This window comes from Rhinopithecus roxellana, chromosome 11 (assembly GCF_007565055.1).
Source record: "Rhinopithecus roxellana isolate Shanxi Qingling chromosome 11, ASM756505v1, whole genome shotgun sequence".
Lineage (NCBI taxonomy): Eukaryota > Metazoa > Chordata > Mammalia > Primates > Cercopithecidae > Rhinopithecus > Rhinopithecus roxellana.
Genome location: NC_044559.1, coordinates 120583739 through 120594143, shown reverse-complemented (window position 1 = coordinate 120594143; position 10405 = coordinate 120583739). Strand labels below are relative to the sequence as shown.

At 41.5% G+C, this 10405-nt stretch overlaps 1 pseudogene; it reads right to left on the bottom strand.

The window, feature by feature from the left end:
* Window positions 1-953: 953 nt before the first annotated feature.
* Window positions 954-2805, bottom strand: LOC104665688 (annotated as a pseudogene).
* Between the last annotated feature and the right edge of the window lie 7600 nt (window positions 2806-10405).

Here is a 10405-nt window from a genome sequence, read left to right as displayed (position 1 = left end):
GTGACCTAGAGACTGCTTTTTGGGAGGTTAAGAGTAACATGAAGAACTTAAGATGACAACAAGAGTCTAAATTTTTAAAGTTTCAAGGTTTCAACAGAATGTGGATATATTTGAACTTTCAAAAAAGACAGTGTTTAGAAAGGGTAAAATCAGGACACACAAAACATTGGGAATTACCATGACCCCCAACTGCTTCCGGCTCCGGGAAATAACCATTCATATGTTTGCTGGAGGTCACAATTTTCCCCTATTGCCTGGTGCAAAATGACTCATCACCTCCCCAAAGCTTCTTTTCAAACCATGATTTTCCCATTTATTTTGGTCCAATGCAGTCCTATTCTTTGTGGCTTGTAGACTCACTCCCAACTACCCCCCTGGGGGGTAAAAAGCAAAGAAGGAATTCCCCCTAGGCTGGCCCCCAAAACTCAGAATTAAATAAGAGGAGGGGCTGGCAGCCTCCTGGAGATTAAAACAGCTTGAGGCTAATCTACCTTTCCAAGAGTGGAAAATTTATTCAGATAATGTTAGAGAAATCACATATGCCACAATAGGATGAAAACTGAAAGGTAGAAATCTCACATTTTTCCTTATACCTTCCTCCCCTACTGCCCAACCAGATTCCAGATGCTGTATCACTGTCATTACCATTTTTGCTAAATGGAAACCCTTAGGCACTAATCACACCAGCAACTGTACGGTGACACAACGCACAACAACTTTTCCACTAAAAAGCTGTAGTCTCTTTCTCTCTGGCTATGCTGGTGATTCTCCAGTTAACTTCAACACTTTAAAGGCTGCAGAAGCATGCGAAAGAATTTCATTTTTTTTTTAAAGGCAAGAAAGGTCTCCAGGAGATGATGAGTTTTATTTTGTCTTGTCTGCATGGAGGTTTGATTTGCTCTCAAATGTTCCAGGGTGGAGAGAAAATAGGAGAAAGCACAAGATGTCAAGGTCTATTCGGTGTAATCTTCTCCATTGTTTTCATCTTCACCATCAACGGAGAGAGCAGAGTACCTGCTTGCAGAACTGAATTCGGAAGCTGGGTTTTCCTCAGGTTTCTTTGGCTCAGGTGCAGATCTGGAGTCTTGATCCTTTTTGCCATCTTTCCTATCTGACTCCTTCCAGTGGTCTTTGTTCCCTGGGTCTCCCGGACCACAGCTAGAGTTCCCAGTGTGGTCTTTTGGGACATTCATCCCACCTACTTTATTTTCATCTTTCCTTGCTGGTCTTTCCTCAGACGGTTGAGCTGGAGTTACTTTTCCCCCACCACTTGTAGGGTATTGGTGCTCTGTGTCTGAGCTCTGAGATGGGGCAGGAGGGTTAGAACCTCACTTCACCCAAGCATTCTCCTTTGGTGGAGGGGCTGGCATTACCTTTAGGGGCTGATCAGGTCTGGGAGATTTAGAAGTTGGAGAGTGACAATCTTTCTTCTTACTGAGTGTTTCGTTTTCTAGAGACTTCTCACTCTCTCTCCTTCCTGCATCCTGGTCTGACTGACTTCTGTCGGGTGTGGCGGAAGTCCCAGTCTGCGATGACTCACTTCCTGTCCTTGACCGTTCTGGTTTCTGAGTTTCTTCACTTCGCCAGCTTGAGTGTCTCTCTCGAGGCCGTCGTTCTAGTTTTGGCTCATCCAGCTGACGCTGCAACTTCTCTTGTTCTTTCTGTAGCCGTTCTTCCACTTCTCTTTCTCTAGCAGCTGTGTCAACGGGCTTTGCCCCTCCAAAGACAGAAACAGCTCGAATGGAGTGTGAGGTACTAGCAGAAGAATCATCTCCCTTAGGAGTATTATGAGGCTTTAGGTTCATTTTGGGTCTTTGGGTGGGGACCGTCTATCATCACACCTATAATCATCCCGAGAGTAATTATCTCTGGAGCTGCACGACCCATCATCCCGTCTGTTGTATCGGTCTTCATAGCGGTCCCTGCTTCCTCTGTAGTCATCGTCCCTGCAGTACCCACTGCCAAATGCTCTTCTGCCACTGCCTATCCAGGAATCACAGCCTCTAGCATAGTCTCTGCTGCCTCGGTCATCATAGCGATTCCTACCGCCATATTGATCCATATCCTGGCATGGGCCATCCGGATACTCATACCAGTACCCATCGCCATACTGGTCTGAATCATAACGGTCTCAAAACTTATCTCCAAAGCTATCATCACCCCTTCTAGGCGGGTGGTCGTCAAAGCTGTCTGTGGCAGAACGAGCCCTCCAGTCTGTATCTGTTTTGTCAGAATCCCGATTTCTATCACGGCCAAAAGAATGACCGTCCCTATCTTTATCCTGTGCTTGATCAGCAACGTCCACTCCAATTCTCCTGTTACCTAGAGACTCTTCACTGAGACTCAGGGCACTGAGCAGGGAATCCAGGTCCTCAAATTCAACATGACCAAAACCTTTCAACCTCTCTGGATTGCTGGGTTCACGTGGTAAACGCACTGCCCTGATACTTAATCCTCTAAAGAATTCCTTAATTGACTCTTCCGTCACATCATAGGGTAGGTTCTGTAGAAAAGCAGTGTAGGGGGGCGATTTGGGAAGAAGGCTGCAGTCGATATTGGGTTCCCGGGCAGCCCGTGGAGCAGTGGGAAGGATTGAACGGTCAATTGCAGGCGCCCTGTGCACATTGTTATCATTACCGTGCAAGTTGTTGAAACACCTCCTTCCAGGTCATCTGTTTCATCAGCCCAGCTGACTGATTTGAAAACATAGGTGCTTCCTCCACCAGTCCCCCCTTCCTCAGCCAGAAAGTCTGTTAGGGAGATAGTTTTCCCCTTCTTATTCTTCTTTTTTGCTGAGGCTGCCATGTTGGGAGCAGGAAAGCAACATTTTCATTTTAAAAGGCATTTTGTCTCATATTAGTATAGCTATTTTATAGTGGAATTAAAAAATATGACAATGTCAATCTTTTAGCTGGCAAGTATTGCCTATTTACATTTTTATGATTATTGAATTATTTCTTCCAACTGTTTAATTTCTATTTGTCCTGTTTATTCTATGCTTTTTCTCTGTTTTCATTCTTTTTTTTAAAAAAATTATATTGAGTTAGATTTTTGGTTCTTCTAAAAAATTTGATATTTTCCCTTTTGTAGGATTTGAATTTATGTAATCTTATTTCCATTCTTTGTGATTATACTTAAAATGTTATTGCATGTGTTTAAACAAAATCAAAAACTCAATAATATTCTAACCTTTCTCATGAAGAATAGAAAGATCTTAGAATACTTTAATTCTCCTATGCCCTCTCAACTTACTGTCTAGTATTTTAGCTTTGTCATTAAAAAAAAATCCTACGTAGTAGACATTGTTATTATTCCACACAATGTGTGTGTGTGTGTGTGTGTGTGCCTGGGCATGCCTGTGTGCACATTTGCATTTTATTTGCTTGCCACTCTCTTTTTTTGCATTTTAGCTTTTCCTTCTGGAATTATTTTGTTTCCTCCTGATAGTGTATCCTTTATAATAAGTAGCTTCATAGAAGACCTGATCATGGTAATCTCTCTCAGAGTCTGCTTATTTTTAAACGTTTTATTTCTCATTCTTCTTCTTTTTTTTTGAGATGTTTGAGATGGAGTCTCGCTCTGTCACCCAGGCTGGAGTGTGGTGGCACAATCTCAGCTTACTGCCACCTCTGCCCTCTGGGTTCAAGAAATTCTCCTGCCTTAACCTCCTGAGTAGCTGGGATTATAGGAGTGCGCTACCATGCCCAGCTAATTTTGAATTTTTAGTAGAGACAGGGTTTTACCACATTGGCCTGGTCTCGAACTCCTCACCTCAGGTGATGTGATCCACTTGCCTCCGCCTCCCAAATTGCTGGGATTACAGGTGTGAGCCACTGTACTTGGCCTATTTCTCATTCTTTAAAGATAATTTTGAATGACTTAAAACAATCATTGTTGCTACAAAATGGAGTGGTTCAGACTTAGGAGGAATAATTAAAATTACATTTAAACCTTCTATCATCTTCCTGCATCCCTAACAGTTAGTTATGGTCTTGGTCCTCGGGCAAAGTGACTTCCTTTGTTAAAATCAGAGTGTGAAACATGGTGCCAAGCAAAGAGATTGGTCTGTCTCCTAACTCAGAGAGGAGGAGCTAAAAAGCCAGTTTCATAATGTGAGGTTAGAACTTTTGCTTTTTAAATGGTCTTAAAAAAAATGGCCAGGTATGGAGGCTCATGCCTGTAATCCTAGCACTTTGAAAGGCTGAAGCGGTTGGATTGCTTGAGCCCAGGAGTTTGAGATCCAGCCTGGGCAACATGGTGAAACCCCATCTCAACAAAAAATACAAAAATTAGCTGGGTGTGGTGGCAGTTGTCTCTGGTCCCAACTACTCGGGAGGCTGAGGTGGGAGGATCACCTGAGTCCGGGAGGTCAAGGCTGTGGTGATGTGTGATCCTGCCACTGCACTTCAGCCTAGGTGACAGAGTGAGACTCTATTTGAAATTTTTTTTTTAACTATAAAGTTGTATATTTTTTAAAAAAATAAATAATATGTTAAATGTGTTAGTATGCTTCTTCCTTTACGAATGAAAGCTTGTTACACACAAAGGGGCCTGTGCTGGGGGTCCCCAAGAACATCCTCAGGTTTGATGATTCTCTGGGAGATTTCACAAGACTCAGCATACAGTCCCGCTTATTCATGCGGCCATGATTTGTTACAGTGAAAAGATGCAGAGCAAAATCAGCAAAGGTGAAATGCATGGGGACAGGTCAGGAGGAAACGAGATGCTTGTTCCTGCAGAGCCACACGGGATGCGCTTAACTCCTCCAGCAACGAATTGTGACAACCTACGTCAAACACTGCCAACCAGCGAAGCTCCTTAGAGACTTAGTGCCCAGGGGTGGTGGAGAGGGGGAGTGGGTTATCACCAAATTCCAGACACCCACAAAGAAAACAGGTGTTTAGCTGTTTGTACAAACAGCTTCAGCACAGTGAACCACTCTTGGTGGTTAATGATGGTAGAAAACCCTCCCCAAATTCAAGTTCCCAGACACCAGAGAAGGGCCATCCTTGTAAGCACACCTTTCAAACGCTAGCATGCAGCCCTGCCATGTTAACTCATTTTCACATAGAGCCCATAAGGAAATCATCATATAGCAACAAATTCTTTTGACATCTGAATTCTGCTGTCAGATCCTCTAGTTTGAGTGTAAATGCGACAGTGGTCAGGTAAATGGAAAGCCAGAGAAGGTGGACTTAAGTGCTCAGGAGGGAGAAGATGGAGATGGATATAATTGACTTAGAATATGGCAAAAGATTAAGAGGGCGTCGTGGCTGTTTGATTTCACCAGGAGACAGAATGAAAACAAAGTTTAGAGATTTGTTAGAGCTAGAAGTCTTAAAATGAGTGGTTGCCTATAATGTTAGAGATTTGTATGTATTAAACAAAGTTTATTAACTTCAGGACTGTTGATATTTGGGACAGGATAAGTCTGTCAGGGAGGGGGCTGTACAGTGTACTGTAGGATAGCCGCATTCCTGGCCTCTGCCCACGAGATGTCAGTAGTATTTTCCCCTCCCTACTCACTCCCAAATGTGACAACCAGAAATGTCTACAGACGTTGCCTATTGCCACATGTCCTCTGAGGGCAGTATGAAAACACAGGATTTACAGAAAAGAAATCCATGAAGCTCTTAGCTTTATATGTCTGAGTTGTTCACTAATATTTCACATTTACAGTAGTTTTCCATTTATAAAACTTTTTTCATGTGATTCCAGCAGCAACTTCATGAGAGAACCAGGAATATTTTATTCCCTCTATAGAGATGAAGGTCGTGAAGCACAGAGGTTAAATTACTTTGCAGGAGAGCAAAGAGAAAGTAGCAGTAGTTAGTAGCTGTAGTATTAATAGTAATAGTCATAATAATATTATAATTAATGGTAGACATTTTCTTGAGTGCCTACTATGAGCCACAAATGGTTTCAGATGACTTATACATGTGAATTTTGCAGCAAGCTCGAATTGTGCTATTGTTATGTTTATCTTATAGATGAGAAAGTTGAGGCCAGAGAGAATAAGAAGCCTAACCCAAAGGCACACAGATGGAAGGTAGACTAGCCAAGTACAAACCCAGGCACTTTGACTCCTGTGCTCCCATGAGCACTGGATTCTGGATAAAAAGAGAGTGTTTCTGGGTTCTTGCTCTCCCCAGTCATGTTCTTTCTCATTCCCATCTCCGTGGAGGTTGCCATTTGCTTATGTTGCTTCCTGCATTTTGACCAGCTCTGGTCTAGTGATTTGCATATAACTTTTCCTATATTTTTAACAACTGAATCTCACAGAGAAAAAAAATTTGAAGTCATCTTTCTGTGACCTAACTTTGCTATTTCAGATGCAGTCTTCTATTATTATCTTGATTCTCTCTCTTTATTTTTAATACAGCATTTTATGGAAATCTGGATTTGCTGCAACTGTCAGCTCAGTCTTGATACACACGCTTTAGCCAATTCTTGCATAGCTCATCTAAGAGACTTCTGTTTATGATGCTAAACATTTCAGCATGTTCCCCACATCTCTCAACCAGCTCTGAATGCGTTACATGTCATATTTCCACAATTATGTTTTGTTTTCCAGGAAACTTATGAATGTGTCAATTCATCCATTCCTCCTTTTGTTTTGTTTTGTTTTGTTTTGTTTTTACTTGCTTCCTGTTTCTCTTTGAACATCCATTGCTCATGCCCTGTGTCTTCTTCCTACATTCTTACTCTTAATATGGAGGAGGGAAAAAGTGTTATTCTTCCTCTAGGCCTGGTGGAGAAATCTTCTGTTTTCCTTAAGAATTCAGACAAATTTTTAGGAAGACCTTTCACAACCTTTTAAATGCAGTGTTTGGAAAGGGCTTTAGAACTAATTGTATGGTGCTACCGATTCGTGTTAGATGCTTGACTTCTCTCTTTTATAATCACACGAGGACCACCAGCCCCTCAGTTTATTTCTGCATCTGGTTTTCTTTTCTTTTTCTTTTTTGCTGGAGAGGTGGAGTTGTGGGTGAGTGGAAGTCGAGATTGTGATTTCAGAGTAGAGTGTTGTTGAATTAGATTAGATGGACATTACTACATGGACATGATGTTGAGAAATCCAGTGTTTGATGGGATTTTCAGATGTGTTGAGTTTGAAATTAATTAGGTTCCTACAGATACTGTAATTTTTATTTTCAATATAAGGCCGTATGAATTGCCATCTCTGTAACTACACTTATTTCTTCTGAGTCTAATGGTCTCAACTCATGAGGCCATCCCACTCTCTCTCAATAGTTAAGCCTTCTTTTTTTTTTGAAGATCTTATTCTCTTGAATTTTGCTAGTTCTCAATATAATGTGAATCCCCCAATCCTCTTTAATTCATTTTAGTACTCATGACCCCTGGTAGTTTCAGGTATAAATTCCTTCTTTCCTTCAGCATTTATTATTTTGGTTACTAATACTAAATTGAACTTTTTCTCTCCTACATCAAAATTTTGTGTAACTTCTTCCTGTTATGCACTTCAGAGAAAGTTATGCTGCATATTGATTAACCCACTATTAAAAAAATCATTAAATCTTAGGATTTAAAAAGATAATTGGAAAAGGTACAAAGCATTGTCATCTCTTTCTAGTCCTAGATATCAATGTACATTTGCATAGTCTGTTAGTAAGTTTGCACTTTGGTCATGAGGTTAGCAGGATATTTTTCTAAAAGACAGCAAAAGCTTTTCAATGTTTTTTCTTCCCCCCCAGAGTATTTTTTTCCAAATAGAACTTTGTTTGGTGCTCATACCAAACATATCAAAGTAGTGTTTTATTTATATGCATATATTTTATAAGTTCAAATCTATCACTCTTTCACGTTGCAAGGTCAAATGGTGAGAACAATTTGATTGTTTTCCTGAAATGATGCTTCAAACTTGGTGGTATGGGCAGCAAGTGAAGTTCATTACTATCCAAATAGAATTCGTTTTTGTCTGGCATGGAGGAAATTTGTGCACACATAGTGAAGAGGTACAAATTGCACACTCCTCCAACAGTTCACTTTTCAATCTCAGGATGCTCTTTAATTAAATAATTAAGCAGAATTTTATTTATTTATTATCTATCTATTTATTTATTTATTTATTTATTTTTGAGATGGAGTCTCACTCTGTCTCCCAGGCTGGAGTGCAGTGGCACAATCTCAGCTCACTGAAAACTCTGCCTCCTGGGTTCCAGCGATTCTGCAGCCTCAGCCTCCCAAGTAGCTGGGATTACAGGTGCGCGCCACCATGCCTGGCTATTTTTTTTGTATTTTTAGTAGAGATGGGGTTTCACCATGTTGGCCAGGCTGGTCTTGAACTCCTGACCTCAAGTGATCCACCTGCCTCATCCTCCCAAAGTGCTGGCATTACAGGCGTGAGCCATTGTGCCCAACTCAGAATTTTAAATTAAATGTAAATGGCAGAAGAAGATTGTTCCCCAAAGCATGCCCCCAAACTGAGTGAACCTGTAAGTTAGTATTAAGTGGATCTTCCAATGGGCCAAAGTTTCTGTAACACATTTGAGAGTGGATTCTAATTACAGTTTAAAAATGGTTAAAATCCATATGTAAAATTTTCAAATTAAACATCATAGAGACCTGAAAATCTCAGTGGCAACTTTATCCCACAGAATACATTTTGTAAAACAAAACACAAGAAAACATGCTCAGTTGTTACTATAGCTTTAAGATACAGCCATACGTAGTTGCTACATTTTAAAGTTCAGTAAAGTTCAACTTTCCAAGCTGGAACTTGCAAATATTACACAACGCACCAGAGTTGTCTGCCCAACTTTCTCTGTCTATTGTCTGGAACATAGTTCAGAAGTAGCCCTTGGAAGAGTGTGGCCAACATTGTGTCTGATTTCAGCATAAGGAGAGCAAAAGATCTTACCTGCTACAACTTACTTGCTTGAATCAATAACTCTGGTATTTACCAACATTTTAAACAAACTTGACTATCTAGAGAAGATGAGGCAGAACCGAGTGCTATGTGTAAGAAATTATCTTCTGACAGGCCAGCGGTTATACAAGTACAATCATCTTGTATGATTTAGGTTATTTACCTTTATAAACTTCAAAAGCATGACTTCTTTATATCATGGTCTGATAATATCTATTAAGATGACCCTATATTATCAGGAAAAAATATAACTAGGTTTGTTTACACTCTAAGAAGGCAGGAAAATCATGTAAAGGGTTTTGAAGGATGTTAATTAAAATAGTTAAAATGAGTCCAGCAGTTATGGGGTTAACTCCAATTACCTGGAACATTGGCTTATATGGTACACTGAATTCCTGAAGAATGCTGGAAAAATGAGACTTGCATGTACGTTTTCCTACCATGAATCTGACTCCATGGGAGTTACAATATTTAATCTTTATTTCAGAAGTGCTAGCGTGCTTTGGGTAGGTTTTATCTGCACTGACAAATGATTACTGCATCAGTCTTCTCATGGGACGCCAGGGACAGGGATGCTGAAAAGAGCCTTTTACGAGGAGAGTCGAGTTTGAAACAGTGAGGACAGTGAGGACATTTGAGAAGCCACAGGAAGAGACACATGTGGATACCAGAAAGGAGAGGGGCTAGAGAGGGAGCAGAGGGAATGAGAGGATGTTCTTTGAGGAGCAGCTCTGAGCTCTGTGGCTTTTGTGGCCATGGGGTCACAGCAGCTAAAGCTGTCTCCTCAGCACCAGCTGAACGTGGGAGCAGTGAGTAGACGGGACGGCAGCTCTGAATCAGTGTTTGAGTCTTTACCCTCACACGGGGAGGAAATGCCATCTCCTCACCACCAGGAGAGTCATCTGTGAACATGAGAGACCACCGCATTTTTGCACAAATGTGATGACATGCCTTATAGGACACGCTGAAGTTTGGCTGTAGCCAAGGCTGGGCTCTTTGGGTGGTTGTTCTGTCCCCCTCCATCCCTTCATTTCTTTTGTCCACGAGTAATTATTAAGGTCACACTAGGAGACAGACACTAGTAGGTGCTAGTGATATAGGCAGGAATGTACCCCAGCAAGGGACAAGACAGCCCACCATTGCTGCCACAGAACTTTCGTTGTACTTTGAGGCAGAGGCCTGCCAATAAAAAAAGCCATGAGCGTGATAAGCATTAGCACAGGGGCAGAAAAGTCCATCCGAGGGCCATTCCTGACCCAAACTCGGGAGGCCAGGAGAGCTTTCTGGAGAAAGTGACATCTAAGGCAAGACCTGAAAAATAAACACAGTTTATAAAAAATGGGAAGTGGGGTGGGAAGAGGGACGGATCATCCAGGAAAGGGGAATAACATGTCAGGGGAGCAGAGGGAACGAGAAGGGGGAACTCCGGGGACTGAAGCGATCCCTGCAGCAGAAGCATGCAGTGTTCTCAGTGAGAAGTCTGCAGAGGCCTGGCCATGGGGTCCTTGTTAGACA